The sequence below is a fragment of the Panthera onca genome, chromosome X (genome assembly GCF_046562875.1).
Source record: "Panthera onca isolate mPanOnc1 chromosome X, mPanOnc1 haplotype 2, whole genome shotgun sequence".
NCBI lineage: Eukaryota > Metazoa > Chordata > Mammalia > Carnivora > Felidae > Panthera > Panthera onca.
The window spans coordinates 31,046,514-31,055,549 of NC_138357.1; positions in this window are offsets into that span (position 1 = coordinate 31,046,514).

The following is a 9,036-nucleotide window of genomic DNA, read 5'->3' on the forward strand; positions in this document are numbered from 1 at the left end:
AAGACGTGTGGCTAGTTTGAGTGAAGAGCTGATTTTTTTTTTTTTCAATGTGTAAATTGTTTTTGAGAGAGGGAGGGTGACACGGAATGTGAAGCAGGCTCCAGGCTCCGAGCTGTCGGCACAGAGCCCGACGCGGGGCTCGAACCCACAGATCGCAAGACGGTGACCCGGCCTGAAGTCGGACGCTTCACCAACTGAGCTACCCAGGCGCCCCAGGAACTAATGTTTAAATTTTTATTTAATTGTAATTAAAAAACTCCATGTGGCTAATGGCTCTTACGCCTTATGGGAAGTGAATATTTGAGGTAGCACATTCTTTTTTTTAAGTAGGTTTCATGCCTGGCGCGGAGCCCAACACAGGGCCCAAACTCGGGACTCTCAGATCAAGAATGGAACTTGAACTGACTGAGCCACTCAGGTGCCCAAGCACATTCTTAAATAGCATCTTTATATACTATTCTCTAATGCCAGTCGTCAATACAAGTAGGAATCATCTGAACCAGGGGTTATCAGACTGGTCTGCCTGGTTTTGTTTGGCCTGTGAACTAAATTTCTGTATTTTTAAATTGTTGAACGAAATCAAAAGACTGTTTTGACACACTAAAATTCAGATTTACTGGGCCTTTATGTGCCAGGAACTGTTCTAGATACTTGGGGTCAGTTGATAGACAGGTGTGGGTGTAGGTTAGGCTACACCCTAGGGGCCAATATGGAAGCCAGAGCAAAGGTCTGGAAAACGTGGGAAGGAACAAAGGGTCCCTAATTACCTGTGGGATGTAGGTGAAACTACAGCGAGGGAAAGGGGAGTCAGGTTTGGTGGCGACCCCATATGGGGTTTGTAGGGACCCTGTGCTGGATATAGCAGAGAGCAAGTGGCCAGGGATGGCCTGGCACAGGGGTCCCTAACCCAGAACCACACTAAGAGGTTCAGATGGTCATAATCCTGAAGGACCACTGTTTATTGGAAATCAGAAGAGTGGGCTACAGAATACCAATTAACCAACCTAGGAACCTGGGAGCTGCTGCTGTGGGGACAACAGGGGGTTTGTTTTGTTTTTAAAATTTATTTTGAGAGAGAGAGCGTGTGAGCAGGAGAGCGGCAGAGAGAGAGAGCGGGAGACAATCCAAAGCAGGCCCTGCAAGGCACTGCGTGCACAGCCCGATGCAGGGCTCGAACCCCGGAAACCACGAGATCGTGACCTGAGCCGAAATCGAGAGTCAGACACTTAACGAAATGAGCCACCCAGGCACCCTGGTAGCAGTGGTAACCTAAAAAATGTTACACGGATCCAAAGCAGTGGGGCTCGATAAACAATTGGCAGTCCTGTGCTGGGAATTTTCAACTTGGAGTATTAAAAACGCCTCAGGCCGGCCGGGTGGCTCCATCTGTTGTGTCCGACTCTGGATGGAGCCCTGTGTTGGGCTCCATGCTGACAGCGCAGAGCCTGCTTGGGATTCTCTCTCCCTCTCTGTTCCTCCCCTGCTCACATACACACTCGAATATTAAAAACACACACACACACACACAAAACCTCAGCCTCACTGTTCAGAGTAGGTTGGGACACCGCGAAGGTGCCACTAATGGACCTTAAACAGGTGTCAGAAATGAAAGGTAGAATGACATGGGCACCAGGGATGATTGGTTGTACATAAGGGGCTAACTTTTTTCTTTCCCTAAGGAGTTACTTTTGAGCCTGGGAGTTGGGCACAGGTCCTGGTTCCATTGGCCCCTCACTAGCTCTAGCTCGTTCGGTTGCCAGTATTTGTTTGCCCATCTGTGAAGGACTAGATCAGTGCTTCCTGAAGGGGGAATTATGGGAGCTCTGAGACCTTCAAGATCTACATTTACAAACTCCCAGAAGTGTGGCATTAGAGGTCAGCTGTTGAAAGACATGGGGTCAACCCTGAGCTGACACTGCCCGCCCATTGACGTCCTGCTGAGAAGCAGGCACTTGGGGGGGGGGGGGGAGTCTGCTGAGTTGGGATTCAAATCCCACTCTTCGTTTGCCAGCTGTAAGCCTCCGGGTCTTCATCTGTGAAGTGGGGCCAGTGGGCGCTCCCTCAGGGGGCTGTGAGGATCATGTACCTACAGCGCTTGGTTTGGTGCCTGACCAGGAAAACAAGGAATGGGGAGTGAGCAGGAGTCGAGGGGTGTGGATCCCTCCCCAGCAGACATGAGCTATGTGCTGGATAAAGCTAAGGACAGATAGTGGGGAGGGACAGGTCGTCCAGGGAGAGGTCAGGCACAGCTGTCAATGTTCGCGCTCAGTGTCAGCCTCTAGACAGATGTTGGTTCCCTTGCAATCCCGGGATTCTAATTGCGAGTGCCTTAACCACCTCGAGGGCTCGGAGAGGAGGCAGGGCAGTGTGAGAGTTAAAATCCTGGGCCTTGCAGTCAGGCGTCGGTTGAGTCCCAGCTCCATCCTGACCCAACTGTGGAAACTCGATCTTTAGGACTTTAGGAGACTCCCCCCCACCGCCCGCCCCAAGTCCTACCTACCTTGGGGTTTGTAAGGATCGATAATGTCTATAAAGGGTCGGTTCTACCAGGTGTTCCCCCATCGTACAGATTTTAAAAGGTTATACAACTCTTCTGCTAATAGCAACTGACATTTTGAGTGCTTACCATGCCAGGGAGCCGCCCTTAGGAATGGCCACGAGGACCCGACGGAACAGAGTGAAATATTAATAAGCATTCACACTTCCCCCATCCTGTTCTGTTCCAGAGAAGTCAACATCAAACCACCTCCCAGGCAAAAACACTGGTGGGTGTTTGGGGCACCAGAGGCAAGCATAACCTGCAGGACTACTGCAGTCAAGACTATACGGGGCGCCTGGGGGGCTCAGTCGGTTAAGCGTCCGACTTTGGCTCAGGTCACGATCCCGCGATTCATGGGTTCGAGCCCCGCATCGGGCTCTGTGCTGACAGCTGTCAGGAAACAAGATGATCGACATCCCAGAAGCCCCTCCTCGGGCCCCCTTCCAGTCACTACTGCCCCCAGATGTAACCACTGTCCTAACGTCTAACAGCATAGATTAGTCTTGCCTATTTTTGCATTTTATAGGAATGGAATAATTAACTTTGCACTTACTGTGTCTAATTTCTTTTGTTCACTCACCATCATAGGAGATTTTGTTGTTATGTGCAGTTGTAGAGGATTCATTTTCATTGCTACGTAACGTATTGACCTTAAAACTGTCAGGGGTGCCCGGGTGGCTCTGTCGGTCAAGCGTCCGACTTCAGCTCAGGTCACGTCGCGGTTTGTGAGTTTGGGCCCCGTGTCTTGCTCTGTGCTGACGGCTCAGAACCTGGAGCCTGCTTTGGATTCTGTGTCTCCATCTCTCTCTGCCCCTCCCCATTTCATGCTCTGTCTCTCTCTCCAAAGTAAACAAACATTAAAAAAATCTTTTTAAATAAATAAACACTAAAAAAATAAATAAATAAAACTGTCAGTGGGGCGTCTGGGTGTCTCAGTTGGTTAAGCGTCTGACTTTGGCTCAGGTCATGATCTCGTGGTTCACGATTTTGAGCCCTGCATCAGGCTCTGTGCTGACAGTTCAGACCCTGGAGCCTGCTTCACATTCTGCGTTTCCCTCTCTTTCTGCCCCTCCCTCACGCTCTCTCTGTCTCTCTGTCTCTCTCTCTCAAAAATAAATAAACAATAAATAACTCTCTCAAAAATAAATAAACAATAAATAAATAAATAAATAAATAAATAAATAAATAAATAAAAAAAACTGTCACTTGGGCATCTGGGTGGCTCGGTCGGTTAAGCATCCGACTCTTGGTTTTGGCTCAGGTCATGATCTCATGGTTCATGGGTTCAGGCCCTGCCCTGGGCTCTGTGCTGACAATGCAGAGCCTGCTTGGGATTCTCTCTATCTCCCTCTCTCTATGCCCCTCCCCTGCTTATGTGCACGCTCTCTCTCTCTCAAAATAAATAAACTTAAAAATAAAATAAAATAAAATAAAACTGTCAGTTATTTAACCAGCAAAAATGGATTTTTTCAGGAATAGCGGAGAACTGCACCTCGGGACACGTGAACCGAGGCACAAAAGCAAACAAAGGAGGTGAAGGCTTTAGTTGGAAGGTGCTGTTACAAATAAAAAGTCCATGGGAGTAAACTGGGAGTTTGAAATGTGGCTTTTCATTGGTTGAGTTGTGGCCGTCACCGGGCTGTTATGAGGCAAGGAGAAAATCCTTCCTCCTCCTAGGGTAGTAAAGTATAGGCTTCTAACTGGGGTCTTTTCCTGTTGGGGTCTGCAATTGACCATGGATGGTAGGGCATGGGCGCTCCCCCTTCTGGCCTCCTGTCTCCGTTTTAAATGAGCTTTCCTTTTGATGAATTTTCACAAGCGTTCCAGTGTGTGAATAGACCACGGTTTATTTCCCCATTTTACTCTTGATAGGCATTTGGATAGTTTCAGGTTTGGGGCCTTTAGCGAACTGCTATGAACGTCTTTGTACATACCTTTCGTTGGACATGTGTATGCATCTCACTACAAGTGATTTAGTTTTCATTTTCTATTTCTCGGGATGTATAAACATAACAAAAATGGTTTTTTAAATTTTTTTAATGTCTATTTTTGAGAGAGAGAGAAAGCAGAGTGTGAGGAGGGGCAGAGAGAGGGAGACACAGAACTTGAAGCAGGCTCCAGGCTCTGAGCTGTCAGCACAGAGCCTGATGCGGGGCTGGAACCCACGAACCGTGAGATCGTGACCTGAGCCAAAGTCAGACACTTAACTGACTGAGCCACCCAGGTGCCCCAGAAAGCAAATTTTTTTTAAAGAACAGGAAAAGAAAACTTTTTCAGGGTTTAGAAGGGAACCACTCATATATGCTGCCATATATGCTGCTTTTTTTTCTTTCAAGTGGGGACTTTAATATAATCCTTCAACGATGTCTCATGGAATCCAACGGCAGGAGACACCCAGGCTTCAAGAACCAGAACCAGGGTCTTAAAAGCCATTAAGAAGCCAGGCAGGCTGTTCTCCCTCTGGGGCCTTTCTTTCAGCTTCTTCCTGCCTGCCTGCCTTCCTTCCTTCCTTCCTTCCTTCCTTTTTTTAAGTTTATTTGTTTATTTTGAAAGAGTACAAGCGGAGGAGAGCCAGAGAGAGAGCGAATCCCAAGCAGGCTCCGAACTGACAAAGTGGAGCCCGACGTGGAGCTTGAACCCACGAACCGTGAGATCATGACCTGAGCCGAAACCAAGAGCCAGACGCTTAACCCACTGAGCCACCCAGGTGCCCCTCTCAGCTTCTTTCTGAACGTCACTGTACTCTCGTCCTTCTGGGCAGACCTCTTTCCTCTGCTTCCCTTCGAGCAAAGCCGAACCTGGCGTCCACTTGGTCCCAGAGAGAAATGGGTGGGAATCTCTGAATCCCCACAGCAAGATCATGAGATGGTGAGCCTGACTGGCCCAGTCAAGAATCAGTCGCCTAACGGGGCGCCTGGGTGGCTCAGTCGGTTGAGCGTCCGACTTCGGCTCAGGTCACGATCTCGCGGTCCGTGAGTTCGAGCCCCGCGTCGGGCTCTGGGCTGATGGCTCGGAGCCTGGAGCCTGCTTCCGATTCTGTGACTCCTTCTCTCTCTGCCCCTCCCCCGTTCATGCTCTGTCTCTCTCTGTCTCAAAAAAAAATAAATAAATGTTAAAAAAAAAAAAATTAAAAAAAAAAAAAGAATCAGTCGCCTATCGCTGGAGGGCAGGGTCCTGTGCAAGCATGACTGCCCTGTGGATGGACTAGTGCCCAGAAAGAACAGTGTGGACTGAGCTGACGCCTCCGAAGCGCACGGACTCCAGTGGAGCTCTAAGGTGGGAACGAGAGACCTGCACCCTAGGGCTGCTGTTGCTTCAAGGAACCTCTTACGTATCTGGGCCTTTGTCCTCTTCTGTTCGCTTCTCTTCATCCAGTGCTCTCTACAGTTCTTTATGTCGAGTCTTAAGTTTGCTTTTCTGCGGGTGTTTCCAGAAGCTTCCACGAACGTGGAGATGTGGGAAAGATGACGTGTCAAGTAAACAAGAGAGAATCCTGAAATAAACTAGACAAACTTACGAGCTGTGGGATTTGAAAAAGACATACCCTTCTGACCTTAGACCAAATTCGTGGTTTGGGCTACAAGGCCAGTTAGGCATTCAAGCTAGAAAAAAATGTTACTCCTCTTTAGAGACTGAGGAACGAGTCCCATGTTTTTTTTTTTTTTTTTTTTTTTACTGTTTATTAATTTTTAAGAGACAGAGAGAGAGTGGGGGAGGAGCAGAAAGAGAGGGAGGCTCTAGGCTGTCAGCACAGAGCCCGAGGCGGGGCTCGAACCCACAAACTGTGAGATCATGACCTGAACCGAGGTCAGCCGCTTAACAGACTGAGCCACCCAGGCGTTCCAAGCCCCGTGTTCTTATCTGGAGCTACTTGTTCTGGAGGAAGCCCTTGGAGCTGCCTACAGCCTGGCATGCGTCTGAGTTCTCCAAGACATGTATTTTGATGGGTTCCGAACAGCACATGATAGATGCCACTTGTTTGATTGCTATCGATTCATTATTGTGGTTGTGTTTGAAAACATTTTAAAAATCCAGTAACCATAGGGGAACTGTGTGCAGAGCACACAGGAACTCTCTGTGATAGTCTTGCAACTTTTCCGTAAATCTAAAACTATTTGAAAATAAAACGAGTTTAAAAACAGAATGAAATAACCAACCAAACACCTAAACCTAAGGGTGAAATTAATTAACCATGCATTTTAGGGGTGCCTGGCTGGGTCAGTCAGTAGAGCAGGCGACTCCTGATCTCAGGGTTGTGAATTCGAGCCCCATGTTGGGTGTAGAGATTACTTTAGAAAAAAAAATTTTTTTAAAGCACGCATTTTAAAATGTGGTGCTTACAGAAGTATGCCGATAGGAAAGTGAGCTCCTGGTATGTTTACAAATCACCAAAAGCTATTGAGTTCCACTGATGATGTGTACATCATAAACACCTATCTTTTTTTTTTTAAATATCTTTACATTTATTTATTTTTGAGGGAGGAAGAGAGAGAGAGATGCAGAGAGAGAGAGGGGGACAGAGAACCCGAAGCAGGTTCTGCACTGACAGCAGAGAGCCCGATGCAGGGCTTGAACTCACGAACCGTGAGATCACGACCTGAACCGAAGTTGGATTCTTAACCAACTGTAAGATCGTGACCTGAGCCCAAGTAGAATGCTTAACCAACTGAGCCACCCAGGCGCCCCTATAAGCACCTATCTTAAGGTTGTGTCTACACAGATTGGCTCCCCATTGGTTGACAGAGAAAATCTACTATTTGTAGCCTGTCCATTCTTAGTACAACCCTCTGTATAGGTGCTTTGGTTAATCGTGTGGGGGTAGCAGAAGAATACGGAAAGCTCATGGAGCTTTGGAGCTGGCCAGGCCTGGGTTTACATCGTTTACCATTCACTAACTAGCTGGGTGACTTTAGGGGAGTTACTTAACCTCCCTGGGTATGTGTGAAATGGGGGTTAATAATACTGTGCTACAACATGGATGGAACTGGAGAGTGTGATGCTAAGTGAAATAAGCCATACAGAGAAAGACAGATACCATATGTTTTCACTCTTATGTGGATCCTGAGAAACGTAGCAGAAACCCATGGGGGAGGGGAAGGAAAAAAAAAAAAAAAGAGGTTAGAGTGGGAGAGAGCCAAAGCATAAGAGACTGTTAAAAACTGAGAACAAACTGAGGGTTGATGGGGGTGGGAGGGAGGGGAGGGTGGGGAATGGGTATTGAGGAGGGCCCCTTTTGGGATGAGCCCTGGGTGTTGTATGGAAACCAATTTGACAATAAACTTCATATATTGAAAAAAAAAAATAATACTGTGCTACAGACTTGCTGTGACAATTAAATGAGATGGTATATCAAAAATATCTGGTCAGGGGACACCTGGGTGGCTCAGTTGGCTAAGCGTCCAACTCTTGGTTTCAGCTCAGGTCTTGATCTCACGGTTCGTGAGTTCAAGGCCACATCGGGCTCCACGCTGACAGCGCGGAGCCTGCTTGGGATTCTCTCTCTCGCTCTCTCTCTGCCCCTCCCCTTCTTGTTCTCTCTGTCTCTCTCAAAATAAATAAATAAACTTAAATTAAAAAAATATCTGGTCTATTGTTCAGACTTAGTAAATGGTAGCAATTCATCTTTAAGAGTTCCTAGAGTAAACCTGTAACATAGTTTTTCTTCTTTCTTTTCCTTCCCTTCCCTTCCCTTCCCTTCCCTCAGCTTCCTTCCTTCCTTCCTTCCTTCCTTCCTTCCTTCCTTCCTTCCCTCCCTCCTTCCCTCCCTCCTCCGCTTCCTTCCTTTGCTTCCTTCTTTAGTTTTTGACTGGATTGGGGAGGGGATGAACAGCTTCTGTATCAGCAGGCAGTTAACAGAAAGCTCACACTGGTGTAGATATTTAGGTGCAAACTGAAAACTAAAATTTGAAAACGAATGGGTAATAAATAAACTGCTATAAGACTCCCTGCTTTATGGAGGGAGTAGAAGTCTGGAGCCCAGGATTGTTAGGAACCAGTAAAGGGTCCCAAGAAGATGAGGAGGTTCATCTCTGAATAGGAAATGTCAAGAATAACATTCATTCATTTAACAAATATTTATACAACATCTACATGTGTCAAACAATGGGCCGGCTGCTGGGGATATGGTGGTGAATAGGCTAAGCACGGACACTGCACTGAGGGCTCTCACAGTGTAGTCCAATAGCCACACACACACACACACACACACACACCTGCAAGTTTCTAGATATAATACTGGTTGTGTGCAACACATACTCATATTTTTATGTTATTCTATCTCATTAAAAATATATTTCAGGGGCGCCGGGGTGGCTCAGTCGGTTATGTGTCCGACGGCTCAGGTCATGATCTCACAGTTTATGAGTTCGAGCCCCACGTCTGTGCTGACAGCTCAGAGCCTGGAGCCTGTTTCAGATTCTGTGTCTCCCTCTCTCTCTGCCCTCCCCCACTCATGCTCTGTCTCTCTCTCTGTCAAAAATAAATAAACATTAACAAAA